The sequence below is a fragment of the Dipodomys merriami genome, unplaced genomic scaffold (assembly GCF_024711535.1).
Source record: "Dipodomys merriami isolate MVZ:Mamm:240054 unplaced genomic scaffold, mDipMer1.0.p SCAF_3, whole genome shotgun sequence".
NCBI classification, from domain to species: Eukaryota; Metazoa; Chordata; class Mammalia; order Rodentia; family Heteromyidae; genus Dipodomys; species Dipodomys merriami.
Window position 1 is genome coordinate 19583894 of NW_027204492.1, and position 16719 is coordinate 19600612.

Here is a 16719-nt window from a genome sequence, read left to right on the forward strand (position 1 = left end):
AATAGGGGGATTACAAAGCTGAACTAAGAAAACTTCTTTGAAGGAGGCCATAATCTGTTGGGGGACAACAGACACATAAGCAATCGTTTAGCTAGTTATGGGCCATTGCATCATGCAAAAAGTGTGTGCTTGGCTCAGGGGAAGCAGATAACCTGTTGAGAAGATCTTGGCAAGAAAGGTGGTGGTTGCTTGACAACAGAGGTGGATGTAGATAAAAGCACCTGGGGTGCATTTAAGGGTGTATAGAGTGTTCATTATGTAGGGGGCATACCAATGTGGGGTGAGGGGAACTGTGGGAGAAGAGAGTGAAAGCTGGAAGTAGAGGTCTTGTGTGGCTTGTCAATGGCTTAGACCTGATTCCTGGGTGGTTAGGAGCCCCAGGATGGTCTGTGTGCAGGACAGTAACATAGGTAGATCTGAATTTCTGCATGTCCATTGTAGATGCTTTGTAGCAGTGCAGGGTTGGGAACTCTTGGTCAGGTTGCTAGGATTAGAAATAAAAGAAACAAAATGAAATCCAGATTGTCTGGTTAAATTTTAACTTCAAACATGCTTTTTAAGTATAAGCACACCCCAAATATTGTATAGTATAAACTAAAAAGTATTCTCTGTATCTAAATGTTCAGAGTCTTGCTATATAGCCCAGGCAGGCCTTAAACTCAGTCCTCAGGCCTTGGCTTCCAGGATGTCAGGATCTGAGGCTTGCACAACTCTCATCCAATCTGAAACTTAAATTTAATAGGTACCCTATATTTTATCTGTCACTCCTGTAAAGGATTGATGATGACAGCCTGGACCAGGGTGGAGGTAGAGGTTGGATAGAACTGGAAAAATTCAAGTCGTAGCCTCAATATAAAGAACTTAGAATGACAACACTAAAGAAAGGGAAATGTTCCAGGCACCAGTGGTTCACACCTGTAATCATAGCTTCTCAGGAGGCCGAGATCTGAGGATCTCGGTTCAAAGCCATCCGGGGCAGGAAAGTCCATGAGACTCTTATCTCCAATACACCACCAGAAAACTAGAAGTGGCTCTGTGGCTCAAGTGGTAGAGTGCTAGCCTTGAGCTGAAGAGCTAAGAGGTAACTGGGCTGCTTGCATGGTATTGAGTTCTCTAATCACCTGAGGTCAAATGTTTATCAACAACATTACAGAGGACACCTGAATCCAGGAGCCCAGCCGTCCTCCAGAGCCCTGGCCTTTTCTGCTTGGGTCTGCCTGATGCTTGGGTCTGTATGGTGGTGCCAAGCCATTCTACCAGGACATGATATGTAGGATGTGTAGGATGGAGTCAAGGCCTCATCATGGGTTTCTGTTTCTTGCTTTTCTGTACTACTCTTGTTAAAAGAGACCATGAGTGTTTGGCCCAGGCCCTTGCTGATAGGACAGATTCTTTTTGCCAGGGAGGGACATCCCAGCGTTCCAGAACTCCAAAAGATTCCCTAAGAGGCTTTCCCACCTCCAGAAGGCTGGGAATGAAATGGTGGTCTGGCTTCTGCTGGCTTGTTACCTACGAGTTCCCTCTAGTGGTCATAGTGAATATTGCAGGCGGTGTTTTGTTTGTTCTGTTTTGTATTCATCTATAGGTATGGCACAATTGGTAAAAAGCCTTCCTGGCAAACGCAAGGCCCTGAACTCAAACTTCACTACCATAGAAAGGTACATATCAGTATTTAATAGTGAAACAAAAAGAACAGGTAACAAAGCCAGAAGTTGTATGATGTATGAAATATGTATGTATGATCTATGAAATATGTCACCATGTAAAAAGTGTGTTCCTTTTCAGAAGCCTTAGTAATTCTTCAGCATTTATTACATGAGATTTCTCTTGGCTTCAAGAATAAGGATTAAATTCTGTCAGCTAATTTTAAAATTTTATATTGATTAAGAAAAAAATAAGGGGCTGGGAAGGTGGCTGAGTGGTAGAGCGCTTGCCTTGCATGCATGAGGCCATGGGTTCGATTCCTCAGCACCACATAAGCAAAAAGAAAAAAGCCGAAAGTGGCGCTGTGGCTCAAGTGGTAGAGCACTCGCCTTGAGCTGAAGAGCTGAGGGACAGCACCCAGGCCCAGAGTTCAGGCCCCACGACCGGACCCAAAATAAATAAATAAATAAATAAATAAATAAATAAATAAAATAAATAAATATTAAAATCCACAAAGTCAACAAGAACTAATAGAACTTTGAATTCTAATACACACATTTATAACAGCAAATGTAAAAATGTGGCACTTAAAGCAATATATTTATAGCTATAAGATACTGTATAAAAGATCATAATTCTAAAAAAGGTACATAAAAGTACTAGAAGGAAAAATGTAAAACTCTTAGATATTAGGTCAAGCTTGCTGCAGTTATTTTAATTGGAAAAAACACAAAAAACTAAAAAGCAAAATATTATCACTGTGTTTGGATTTCCTGGGAAAAAATTGGTGCTCACATTCACATTGTTTATGTTCACAATCATATTTTGTTAACTAATGCTTTACTCAAGGAATTTGAAAAGTTTGAGGGTTCAAAAGTATATTCAAAACAATCTATTTTTAAAACATTTTAGTAGGGGTTTATTTTAGTAGAACAGGTTGAAGGGAAAAATATTTCCTGCTCCCAATGAAGAACATGGGGTTTAAAGGGTCCTCAAAGCAATCTATTTATAACATGACAAGTTCTTTGTGACTGGTAGCTATGTCTAGGGGAACATTGATTAGGCTCAGTGTTTCCTAAGCCCTTTGACTATTTGCATCAGGTAGCAAGTTTTTATTTTGGAGCCAGACTGGATATTTGAAGTCAGATAGCTTAGTTATCACCGACAATATTAAGGACTGATTGTTGACTAGTGTCCCATTCTTTTCAGGATGAGGCTTTGAACTGTCTTTTGAAAAACAATTCCTTGGAAGAACAGAAACACAGTCTTATTGAGAAGTTTCGGATTTTTTCCCCTACCTCATTGCTTTCCATTTCCATGTGTGTATACAACAGGAGTGATTAAGTTATCCTTGTTCACGGGAGTGAAGAATTCTTGGAAATTTGAGATTTTTGTTCTGTCAAATAAACTCAGTTCTCCATGCATTTCTTGCTTTCTTTTGTTGGTTGGTGACTTGGTTTAACAAGTGAAAGAAAATTATACATCTGAAGATGTATCTGAAGGGAGAGAAAATGATGCATCTGAAGTTGTTTTTGTTTTGTGTGTGTTTTGTTTTGTTTTGTGTAGTCCTGGGGTTTGAACTCAGGTCCTGGGTGCTGTCCGTGAGCTTTTGCGCTCAGGACTAGCAATCTACATTTGAGTGACAGCTCTACTTCAGGCTTTTTGGTGGCTAATTGGAGATAAGAGTTTCACAGACTTTTCTGCCTGAGTTGGCTTCCTCAGGTCTCAGCCTCCTGAATAGTTAGGATTATAGATATGAGCCACCAGTGCCCAGCTTTTTGAAAGTTTTAACAGATCACTCATTGGGTTTTGGGCTATAAGACTGTGTTGTCAATGGTCTCTCTCCCATAGAATAAGGATAAGGGGTTTGAATACTGCTTGTGATTCAGATCTTCAAAGGCATTGTTCAATTTATTACTGTAGTTGGAGAATTGTGATCGATTACCACATCTTTCATCATTGTCAATTTTTCCAGTACTTGTGCCAGGATATGTATGTATGTATGTGTATATATTAACTTATATATCAACAAATATATATATATATACATATATACATAAATGTCAAAATCACCAAAATCCAAGGATCTTGAGAAGCAGAACTATCCAGGATAGCCTTAGTAAATAGTCATATGAGTCAAAGGAATTACTACTACTCAGGCTTCAGCTTGACAGGACAGAAGATACTGAAGATCTACATACTGGGTGCTGGTGTCTCTTGGCTATAAGCCTACATACATCCAGAAGACTATTGTTTAAAACCTGCCTAGGCATTAAAGTCCATAAGATGCCACCTCCAAAATAACCAGCTAGACTGGTGTCATGGCTCAAGTGATAGAAAACCAACCATGAGCAAGAAAGCCAAGCAAGATTGAGGCCCTGAATTCATTAAGCCCCCGAGGAAGGGGGAAATCTATGTACTGACATAATGACTGGAGACCAATGTTCCTTGTTTCTCCCCCTTGCTTACAGGTTCTCCTGTTATTGACTTGAAAAATGAATCTGGACTCATTGCATGTTTTGTAGGATTACCTCAGCTCCTAGACCAGCTCCACAGGCTGCAAGTCTTCCAAAATATGAACCTCTAGGGGTTCTGTGAATCAAGGAGGGCGCCATAGTCATTGTCACTGGGTTGTGTAACACCCAGCTACATTCCAATAACAAATGAACAATGACTTTCCTGATCGCTAGCTGAGGGGCTGGGGTTTGTCTGTGTAACCAACAGACACTCTTCATGTGAGCGACCGGCCTGCTCTGCTCCCTCTTGGATTGTCTATTTTAGCTCTGCTTCCTGGCTAGTTCTGAGAGATACACATTGAGAGGCCCAAGTGAATCTCCTGGGACACCTTCTGTCTAGCTAAGGGGTCTGCCTGCTATCGACCAACTCTATCAATCCCAAACTCCCTGCAATCACTGGGTCCCACAAAGCATCAGCCATCTCCTGTGCCATCCTGTTACTGACCTTGTCAAGCAGGGGAGTTTCTTCCATTCCCAATGGTGGGATTTCATCTTGGCTTAGTTGTGTGGTATGGATCCAACTTTATTTTCTTCCAGATGACTATCCAGCTTTCCTAACACCACTTATTGAATCGTGCACATTCAAATCAATTCAGCATGGTGAGACGCTTGCATAATGAGAAGCATGTAGAGATTGAATACAGGAAGAGCAGGGTCACGGTTCCCATGTATCTCATACTCACTCGAGGTATGTGCTCATTCACTGGTAGGGTGTTAGATAACTGTATTAAATCATTGTGGGCTTTTGATCTCCTTTTTGTTCTGAGCACTTTTACGTGAATTCCTGTGAGTTAAATACCATATAATATATTACTTTCAAGGTCAACTTCTTAACTTGAAGACACTGGTAAGGGACCTCGCCTTTATTGGTAGGACTCAGATCAGCACAGGCTAGATAGTTGATAGGCAAACTGTATAGAAAGAGACAACTAGTAACTATTTTAGACTTTTCAAGCCATATGGCCTCTTTGGCAATGACTCAACTGTTCTGTTATAGCACACAAGCAGCCATAGACAGTATGAAAAGTAATGAACATGGTTGCATTCCAGTAAAACTTTTTACAGGGGCTGGAAATGTGGCTTAGCGGTAAAGTGCTTGCCTAGCATGCATGAAGCCCTGAGTTCATTTCCTCAGCACCACATAAACTGAAAAAGCCAGAAGAGGCGCTGTGGCTCAAGTGGTAGAGTTCTAGCCTTGAGCAAAAGAAGCTCAGAGACAGTGCCCAGGCCCTGAGTTCAAGCCCCAGGACTGGCAAAAAAACAACACTTTATTTATAAAAACAGATGGCAGTCAGGTATAGCTCACGTATGTAATCCTAGGTATTCAAGAAGCTGAGATGTAATGATTGTGGTTCAAAGGCAGCCCAGGCATGAATGTCCATAAGACTCTTTTTTTTTTTTTGTCGGTCGTGGGGCTTGAACTCTGGGCCTGAGCGCTGTCCCTCAGCTCTTCAGCTCAAGGCTAGCGCTCTACCACTTGAGTTACAGCGCCACTTCCGGTTTTCTGGTAGTTTATTGGAGATAAGATTTTCACGGACTTTCCTGCCCGGGCTGGCTTTGAACCATGATCCTGAGATCTCAGCCTCCTGAGTAGCTAGGATTACAGGCATGAGCCACCGGTGTCCAGCTCAGTCCATGAGAGTCTTATGTCAAATTAACTACCAAATCTCTGGAAGTGGAACTATGGCTCAAGTGTTAGTCTGCTAGCCTTGAACAAAACAGTTCAGGGACAGCACCTAGGCCCTGAGTTCAATCCCCCCCACATACACACACCAAAAAACAGATGGTGGGATGGATTTGACCCATGGACCAGAATTGGCCAACCATTGAAAGCAATTGAGATATAATTCTGCAGAACTTCTCCACAAGTGAATTATATATTAACCACACAGGAAAGTGATATATCCAATATAGGTTTAGTCAGAGTCCATTTGGACATCTTAAGTGAGCCTTGGTCACTACAGAGGTGGGCAGGGCTTCTGGCTTAGATTGCTCAGTAGTATGCCCTTAACTCACTCTTGAAGAGTAGGCTACCCTGACATTCTTGGTCTGAGTCTTAACTAGGGCTGTTACACTGAGGTATGTGTGTACCACCAACCAATCATGAGCCATCCCTTATGCTACTCATTTAAGGAGAAAAGTGACATGGGGATTTAGTAGTGCTGCATAATGCTGTCATTCTCTGAGAGCACAGGAAAAATAAGGAGATTTATGGGAGATTAATGCTGCATATGCACAACAAGCCTCCTTGAGAGTATTATTTCATTTCAGGATGGTTTAGGAATTTTTCTGTATACCTTCATTTGTGTGTGCAGGTCCTGGGGTTTGAACTAAGGGCCTGAGAGCTGTCCATGAGCTTTTTTGCTCTAGGCTAGGGCTATACCACTTGAGACACAGACTCACTTCTGTGTTTTTGTTTTGTTTTGGTTTTGGTGGTTAAATGGAGATGAGTCTCACAGACTTCCCTGCCAGGCTGGCTTTGAACTGTGATCCTCAGATCTCAGCATCTTAAGTAGCTAGGTTTACAGTCACCAGTACCCAGCTTCATTATCTTTTTTTTTTCTGGTCCTTGCGCTTGAACGGTGGGTCTGGGTGCTGTCTCTGAGCCTCTTTGCACTCAAGGTTGGCACTCTACCACTTGAGCCACAGAGCCACTTCCAGCTTTTTCTGAGTAGTTTATTGGAGATAAGAGTTTCACAGACTTCTCTACCTAGGCTGGCATTAAACCACAATCCTCAAATCTCAGCCTCCTGAGTAACTAGGATTACAGGCATGAGCAGCTGGCAGTTGATTTTATGATCAATTTTTGACTTAAGCAGTGGGTTATGGAATGTAAATTGGATAGAATGTGCTGTCACTGTACATGAGTCTGAAGTAGAAGGTGATAGGGATGAACACAGTTTTAGATAGTTTAGGGATGCATTAGCAACAAGTAACAACTGCAGGCAGAGAGAGAGAAAGATGAGAGGTGGTCAACCAAAGTCCCATCCCCAACATATGATATCATTTAGTGGTATATAAAGGAAATGGAGGGCTGGGAAGGTGGCTCAGTGGTAGAGCGCTTGCCTTGCATGCATGAGGCCATGGGTTCGATTCCTCAGCACCACATAAGCAAAAAGAAAAAAGCCGGAAGTGGCGCTGTAGCTCAAGTGGTAGAGCGCTAGCCTTGAGCTGAAGAGCTGAGGGACAGCGCCCAGGCCCAGAGTTCAGGCCCTACACCAGACCCCCCCCCCCCAAAAAAAGGAAATGGAGCCTACAACAGAGCTAGAGGCCACCAGTGACACAGGAAGAAAACCAGGAAGAGTGTGGGGTCCTGGAGGCCTGGGGAGGAAGTGTTCCAGAAAAGGTTGATGAGATGGGACTGAGAAAAAGACCTTTGGCAACACAGAAGTTGCTGGTGACATTGAAGAGTCATGTGAGAGGGATGGCTTAGAGAAGATTGAGGGGTAGGGGAAGAGGAGAAAGCAGGGATAGTAAGTGGACGGAACTCTTTGAAGAAGTATGCCCTGGTATTGAATATACGTTTATTGGAATGAGGGAAGGAAAGGGGAAAAACAGAATAGTGAGACAAAGGACAAGGGGGGAGCCCTTGTCCTATGTATATATCGCAACAGTGATATACACAAGATAATATGTTGGGAACAATCTGTACAACTTGAGGGGAACAGGGGAAGGGAAGGGGTAACAAGGCTAACAAGAAATGTACTCACTAGCTTACTCATGTAACTGAAAACCCTCTGTACATCACCTTGACAATAAAAAAGAGAATAATGGTCGAGAAAGGAAGTGGCAGATGGGTAGAACAGCTATCACTCTTGGGGAGAGCAAAGGAATTCAGTTCTGTTTCCTCCATCATTTCACTTTCCCAAAGAGCTACTATACAAAGTACCACAAAGTGGGAGGCTTAAACAATAGGAACTGTTCTCCCAGTTCTAGAAGCTGAAGTCCTGAAACTGAGGTTACAGGGCTTGGTTCCTCTTGAGGGTTGTGAGGGCAAATCTGGTCCAGGCTTCTCCCCTAGGTTCTGGTAGTTTGCTTGGCATTCCTTGAGTTACAAAGCATCATCTCTGCCTTCACCTTCACAAGGCCACCTTCCCTGTGTGCATGCCTATATCTGATTCTCCCCTTTTTATGAGGATACCAATTCTAATGGAATAAGGCCCACCATTTGCAATATGACTTCATCTTACCCCATGCATCACCAACCTTATTTCCAAGTTAAGTCATGTTTATAGAGACTGGGGGGGAAGCTATATAAATGACATATGAATTTGGGGAGATATAATACAGCTATGACATACCTCACTACCTCTAGGTCTCCTTTCTCTCTACTTCCTTCTCCAACCATCTGGACAGGAATCATTTTGATTTTTCCCAGTTCACCTGTGTGTCCCCCCTCTAGGATTCCCCGTTGTTTTCATACCTCCTTTCCAGATGAGCCCTCCACATATCTAAGTCATTGGCTTATAGCAGTGAGATTACCTCCTCGATTTTGGTTAGCACTTTCCAAATAACTTGGAACACTTAGGGACAATGATGGAGACAAATGTTCTTGAAATCTCCCTGGTGTTCAATAGAAGACAGGGATAAAACCCCCATGGCCTTTAGACAGTTTCAATCTAGTCCTAAGAAATGTTTTGCAGTTGTTGATTTTTGGAGCTGTTGTTAAGAGACTGTGAAGAGAGAAAAGTCAATCATATTGCTCAAACTTGGAAGGATCCCAGAATAAGAAAGTAACTGTAGCTTTAAATGCTAGTTTTCTAATGGGCACATTCACTGTTGTCTGCCATCTAGTGGACACAGACACAAACAGTAAATGAGTCTGTTCTTCAAAGTGAAGTGGCTTGTTGCAAAAAAAATAATAACATAGTACATTATAAGTACATTAAAAAGAACAAGAAAGATAAAATCTCTTGTGTCCCTATCTTGGGGTTCATTTTGCTTAGTGTCGGGTTATATGGTCATATATACATAGCTTTTGACCTCTTCTGCTTGTCCTAGACATATACTAGTTATTATTGCAGATAAGGAAACCATTGGACCTATGTTTGAGTCTGGCTTACTTCACTTAATATAATTTTTTCCAAGTCTTTCCATATGGAGGTATAGAATTGCATCATATATATATATATATATATATATATATATCACATTTTCTTATATAGGCATTTTTCTAATTTGGGGAGGGGAAGGGAAATAACAAAATGGTGAAATAAGGATGCAAGAAGACCCAATGTAACAATGAGATATATAAGACACTATGTTGAAAATGAACTTTACAACTTTGGCACAGGCGGGGTTGGGGGTGGAGGTGGGAGAAAAGGGATGGTGGGGGAAAAACAAAGGAGGAGGCAACAATGCTTGAAAGGAAATGGACTCATTACCTTGCTCATGTGACTGTAACCCCTCTGTACATTATCTTTACAATAAAAAAATATTTTTTTAAGAAGTGGCTTGTTGCCATTGTTGCCAAAAGGACTATTGGTGAAGGGTCTTGACTTGGAGCAAGGAGCACAGATAACGTTGCATCTTTGCTGGGGAGAATGTCAGGCAGAGGAGACATGCCCACGAAATGAGGGAGTGAGTGGGTAGCAATGTGAGGGACGAGGGCCAGCGGCTCCAGGCTGGCAAGGCTGGTCTGCCACCTCCAAGCCTGAGGACACTGTGCTCATTCATTCCAGTACACAGACATTTCTTTCTTTTATGAAATAATGTTTTCCTTAATCCTTTTCTCATTATAAAAAGGAATACATGTTTGTTGTAAAATATTTAGAAAACTAGACAAATAAAGACTACAAAATATCATTGAGGTTGGTACCAAAGAGTGGCTTGGGGGTGGCTTTACATAATCATTTTCCTCCAAAGTCACCCCAGAAGCACCTCTAAAGTCACTCTGAATATATATGCAATTTAAAGCAAAACTCTGATTGGTATGAAAAGGTAGTCTGCTGTTTCTAGACAAATCCCTCAGCCTACCTTCTAGTGGTTGCTTTTTAAAGTATGTGCGGCCAGTCCTGGGATTTGAACTCAGGGCCTAGGAGCTGTCCCTGAACGTTTTTTGCTCAAGGCTAGCACTCAACCACTTGAATCACAGTTCCACTTCCAGCTTTTTGGTGGTCATTTGAAGGTAAGAGTCTCGTGTCCTGGCTGACTTTGCACTTTAATCCTCAGATCTCAGCTTCTTGAGTAGCTAAGATTACAGGAGTGAGCCACCAGCACAAGGCATAGGTTATTTTTTCTAATGAATAATGCCATTGTGCACCTCTAGAATAGTTCCTAGAAGTAGAAGCCAATATTTCTAGGCTCTTAATACCCATTGCCATATTGCTTCTAGAAAATGACACTCATTTACCCTTTTACCAGCCCTAGACATGCTGTTTCCCCTGGCTTCTGCTACCACTAAGTAGTAAATGGCAAAGACTATGGGGTGCCAGACATTAGAGACAGAGCTGGAGATATGGGAGTAAGGAACAAGATATATGGCCATTGCCTCCATAAAGTTCATTTGCATGCCTGTCTACCTCCATACCTGCCTCTCCCCCTAATGAAAGCACCACGACAGCATGGACTTTGTCTTTATTTCGATATCCTCAGCATCTTGAACAGCATCAATCATGTAGGAAGCACTCCATACACACTTGTCAAATGAATTACTGGTATTGAAGATATAAGAAGGACTGTCATGGTGATGGGCAAAAAGATTTGGTGAAGGTGGGAGAGAAAGCCTCAAAAGAGGAAGACTTGACCTCTGCAGGAAGAAGGCCACATATTTCCGAGATGGAGAGAAATAGGAGGGATGAAGTGAAGCTAAAAACATTTTAATGTGTAGGACAGTTCTTTGAGAGGGCTACTTCTGTCAGATGTCTTTACATTAAAAAAATTATTATAAACGTGATGTACAGAAGGGTTACAGTTACACAAGTTAGGTAAAGAGTACATTTCTTTTTGGGACAATGTCACCCCCTTCCCTCACTCTCTCCCAGCTTTTCTCTCCTATCCCCACCCATAAGTTGTATCGTTCATTTTCAACATAGTGTCTAGTGGGTAAAATTGCTGCATTTGTTCACCCTTGGCTTTACATTTTTAGCATAAATCACGGAATCACTTTCTGAGACTTGAAAGGCAGCAGAAGAGGGGGTTTGTGCTTGCTCATGGCTGGAAGTCAACCACTTGAGTCACATCTTCAACCCAGATTTTTGCTAGTTATTTTGGAGATGGAGTCTTGTGGTCCTTTTCTGCCCTAGTTACCTTGAAACCTCCATCCTCCTGATCCCAGCCTCCTGATTACATAGGACTACAGGATAATCCTCAGGACAATCAATGAGGAAAGGTATTATTGCTTTTAAGATGAGGATGACTGGTTTCGATATGGCTTCAGTGTGTCTATCAAAGGTTTACCTGTAGGAAGTTTGGCCCCTGGATTGGAGTGGAAGGGGATTAGGGCATGGGGATGCTGCCTTTGCAAGGGATTAATGCAGTTCTCAAATGACTTTAGATAAATCCCATAATATGTGAGTTGTTACAAAGCAAGCCCTTGGATCTCTCTTGCTTACTTGTATTGCCCTTGATTGCATGTACCTAATGTTGTCATGTAGTTGGTAGGCCCTTACCGGAGCCAAACAGTATCATTGTTATGATCTTGGATATCCAGAACCAAGTGAAATAAACATCTTCTCTAAGTACCCAGCCTCAGGTATTTTGTTAGAACATGACAAAATGGATTAAGATGTGAATAGACCTAAAATATATAAAAATTTGACATTAATTACACTTCATTAAACCTGGGGGAAATGTGGAAAGTGAGGCATAGAATAATCAATTAAATTTTGCTGAAGGTCATATTTAGAAAGCTCAGTGCTGGCTCATACTTGTAATCCTAGCCACTCAAGAAGGAGCTCTGAAGATCATGGTTCAAAGCCAGCCTGGGCAGAAATGTCCGTGAGACTCTTATCTCTAAATACTCCAAAAAAAGCCTTTCTTGATGCTGTGGCACAGAAACTTAGGGACAGCATCCAGGCCCTAAGTTCAAGCTCCAGAACTGGCACAAAGAAAAAAAGAAACAAACGAAATGGCAGAGTTAGAGTCTATATGAAGAACTAATAGTTTTCTGTCTTTAATTCCCATGGAACAGCATGCTGTGATAGAAAAGCCCAGGAATAGGAGCAGAGAAAGTGACTGGTACTTGGAGTTAGGCACAGCAAAGATGGTGACTAAGGCATTCTGAAGGGTGAAGCAGGTGGAGAATTTATGTTTTGGGTAAAGAAAACAGCATGTTCAAAGGCTCTGAACTGGGATAGAGCTCTCAGATCACTGGGAGGCAAGGAATAGTAACCAAATTTAGCAACAAGGGCAAGGGGAGGACTGCTTGTAATTCTGTATCAAAATGCACTTGGAAGAAACGTACTTATGGGCTAGGAATGTGGCTTAGTGGTAGAGTGCTTGCTTAGCATGCATAAAACCCTGGGTTTGATTCCTCAGTACCCAAACAAAGAAAAGGCCACAAGTGGTGCTATGGATCAAGTGGTACAGTGCTAGCCTTGAGCAAAAAAGGAGCTCAGGGACAGTGCCCAGGTCCTGAGTTCAAGCCCCAGAACTGGCAAAAAAAGAAATGTGCTTATTTCCTTACTTTGGTAACTGTAACCTCTCTGTACATTACCTTGACAATAAAAATAAATAATATTTTTTTAATGCTCTCAGGTAGTTGTGTGACCTGCTTTTGAACAATGTCTCCAGATGACTCTTCAATCCAATAAGATTTGGAATCCAGCAGTGCAGGGCCTAACAGAACATGGGAAAATTCAGGTTTTGTTGTAAATCTCATTTAATGTGATATTTGCTTGAAGAAATCAGATGCTGGGAAGTCACTGGATGATTGTGAACAGAGGAATGCTGAGATGAATGCTCTTGTCAGGCTGGCTGTCATAGAATGGATTGAAAGACAGTAAGGCTAGACAGGAGAACAAGTAGGAAGCTGTGACAGTAGTTCATGCAAGCAATGATGGTGACTTGGACTAGGAGGTGATTAGAAAGCTGACATAGAGGCCGAAGTAGTAGGAAGGGAAGAAACTAAGGCTACACTAATGCTTAGCTGAAGTAACTGGATGGATAACACTGGCATTTCTCTGGCTGAGGGATGAACAATCTGGTCTTATTTGAAATAAAATAAGTCCATTTTGAACATAGGATGTTTAGGATACCTGTGAGACATCCAAGGGGAGATGCCAAATAACTAATTGGACATAGTGAGCAGGAAACAAGAAAGGTGAACTGGAAATACATATTTGGAGTCAGGGGCATTAGAGTTAGTCTTTAAAGTCACAGAAAATAATTGAGATGAGCTGGGCTCTCTCTGGTGGCTCATGCCTGTAATCCTAGCTACTCAGCTGAGATCTGCGGATTACTGTTAGAAGCCAGCCTGGGCAAGAAAGTCTGTGAGACTCATCTCCAATAAACCACCAGAAAACCGGAAGTGGCGCTGTGGCTGAAGCAGTAGAGCGCTTGCCTTGAGCTGAAGAGCACAGGGACAGCGCCCAAGCCCAGAGTTCAAGCCCCACGACCGACCGACAAAAAAAAAAAAATTGAGATGACATAAAAGGGATTAATGAACAAGCACAGAAAGAGTTTGAAAAACTGCAGGTCACAGGATGAAGATGTTGAATGAACATGAGGAAGCAGAAGTAGCTGACTGAGAGATCTGGTCACATGGGAGGGGGACATGAGTAGGCTTGCAAAGGAAGGCAATACTGTGTAGATGGCTGAGAGTACTGGTGAGCTGAGTATAGTGGTGTATGACTATAATCCCTAATCCAGGGCTAAGAGGCATGCCTAGCAAGTGTGAAGCCCTGAGCTCAAACTTCCAAATTTGTTTAATCTCAGGTGTTTTGTTTTAGCAACAGAGAAATGGATTAAGACATCTCCTCAGACCCAATGGCTCCAAAACTCTGGATGTGATACGCAGTCCTTCAGGTAGATCTTAATAAGCTCTTAGGTAACACTGACGCACAATGCAGTTTGAGGACCACTATTCTAAGGAGTGTTAAAGATATTTTGAAGCTGGGCATGGTGCCTCATGCCTGTAATGTTACTCAGGAGGATAGGAAGCATGGGCAAAAAGTAAGACAATCTCCCTACCACTAAAAACGCTGGTCATGGTGCCATGCATTTGTCATCTGAATTATGTGGGAAGTATAAGTAGTCAATCATAGGGGCTGGGAAGGTGGCTCAGTGGTAGAGCACTTGCCTTGCATGCCTGAGGCCCTGGGTTCGATTCCTCAGCACCACATAAGCAAAAAGGAAAAAGCCGGAAGTGGCACTGTGGCTCAAGTGGTAGAGCGCTAGCCTTGAGCTGAAGAGCTGAGGGACAGCGCCCAGGCCCAGAGTTCAGGCCCCTCGACTGGACCCCCCCCCAAAAAAGTAGTCAATCATAGTTGATGTGACAGAGTGGAAAGCCCCCCACACACACACCTTTTCCTGACTGTGCCAATGCTGTCACTAACAAAAGTAATCAAGTGATAATAATTGGTTCAATCATTATTCCCTCAGAAACTCTCCCATTCAAACAATGAGATTGGATTACAGCATCACTAAGGTTCTTTAACACTTCATGATCCCCTAGCTGCAGTGTATGACTAGGTAACACCATGAGCCCATTTTTCAACTTGCCCTACCATTAGGAAGGAAGGGATAATGGCTTTCCTATAACAGAAACCCAGTCTGCTGATGATATGTAAACACTGCTGGCTCTCAGTTTCCATTTGCTAAAGGGAAGATTGTTCTGAAAAGGAAATAATTTCTTCTGCCAAATCTATGCTTTGGGCGGGGCTAGAAAAACTATTCCTGACAACACTGAGTCAGCACATTCATCTGGGTCAAGCTCACAGTTGGAAAGAACTGGAAGAGAGCCCTGGCTGAGAAGAAACCTTCAGCTGAGGCCTCGTCTGTCTCAAGGGGAAATGGATTTAGAATCAACAAATTCAAAATTCAGATCAGGGGAATTCTCTCTATATATTAATGAGCTCAGACTAAAGCTCACCTCCTAAGGACTAAATTTATGTACTTTATCCTGACAAAAGTTCAAAAATGGTGTTCAAAAGTTGTACAATAGCCATGCGCCGGTGGCTTATGCCTGTAATCCTAGCTACTCAGGAGGCTGAGATCTGAAGATTGTTATTCAAAGACAGGCCAGGCAGGCAAGTCTGTGAGACGCTTATTTAATTAATTAATTAATAAACACCCAAAAAGCCAGAAGTGGAGCTATGGCTTGTGGTACAGAGCTAGCCTTGAGCAAAAAAGCTCAGGTGCCTAGGGCCTGAGTTCAGCCCCTGGACCAGGACTGCAATGTGCGTACATATGCATGAGTGCGCGCGCATGAGCGCGCGTGCACGCACGCACACACACACACACACACACACACAGCTGGCCTCTGAAAATAGATGACTACTTTATTGTTCTTTCAAAGTACATTGCTTCTCATCTCTGAGGAGAAATAATTTTGTTTCTTTTTTTTCTGATGTTAAGGATCAAACCCAAGTCCTCACATACTCTACCACTGAGACACAATTCTAGCCTAAGAATTCTTGTAGCCAATATTTCTTTGGAAGACAAATGATGATAATACAGGCACAGCTGATAGATACTGTAGCAAAGTGGGACATGTTCCCCTTCCCAGCTCTCTCTCATCAAGATCACACTGATTTTTCACACAACATATATTTATTCAGAAAATTGCAATAAATTATAATTTTAAAAAAGATGACATGAAATATAGAATCCCACTAGCAGCACTGCTTAGTGACCAAGACATTTTGGGGAAAATATAACAAAAAAATTTCAAATTAAGAATCAGAAAATGGTGAAAGAAAGACCAATGCTATATCACCCCATGGATTTAAACTATTTCTTCCTAAAACGATGAGTGCAGAATCCTGCCCTATAACTTGGATCTGAAACCCTTAATTTATGAAATAGTACCATGGAAGAATTAGGGATTAGGGATTGGTATGCTGGAAAAAAACATGGCAGGGAAGTACATTTCTTATGTGTTGTGTCTCCTACCTAGAGATTGTCAAAAACCCTCAACCTTGTCCATATCCCAGGATTAGCTGGGAAAAGTTGAGGCAGTACATCAACTTCGTGCTTTGGCCTGATGAAGGAAGAAAGGACGCTGCATGTATACCACACAGTGCCCCTGCTAACCACATCCTTGGTCACAGGAAGAACTCAGATTGGCAAGATACTACAAATTGGGCACAGGAATGATAGTTTCCTGTTAAAACCCTACCCTTGCTCCTATCATTTGCTGCTTTCTGAGATTACTTTCTGCTCTACTGGATATGGCGGAACTGTTCTGTTCTCAGCCTGTCATTAACTAGGTTCACTGTGCACCTCGCTCCAGACCTATCAGATCTTCAGCTATTTGGCACCAATATTTCTCTACCTCCTATTAGGGAAAAGTTTAACAAGTACATGGGAGGCTACATACCCTCTGTTTTGCTAAAGAACTCAACTTTCAAGAGATGGGGAACTGGAGAACCATTCAGTGGTGCAGGCTCTCCTGGGT

At 42.2% G+C, this 16719-nt stretch overlaps 1 long non-coding RNA gene across 1 annotated transcript; it reads right to left on the reverse strand.

Moving 5' to 3' along the window:
* Positions 1-139: 139 nt before the first annotated feature.
* LOC138839362 (uncharacterized) lies at positions 140-4664 on the reverse strand. Its single transcript, XR_011375955.1, has 3 exons — positions 4606-4664; positions 2943-3140; positions 140-484 (listed from the first exon to the last, which is right to left on the reverse strand). It is a non-coding gene; the product is annotated as an uncharacterized lncRNA (long non-coding RNA).
* Between the last annotated feature and the right edge of the window lie 12055 nt (positions 4665-16719).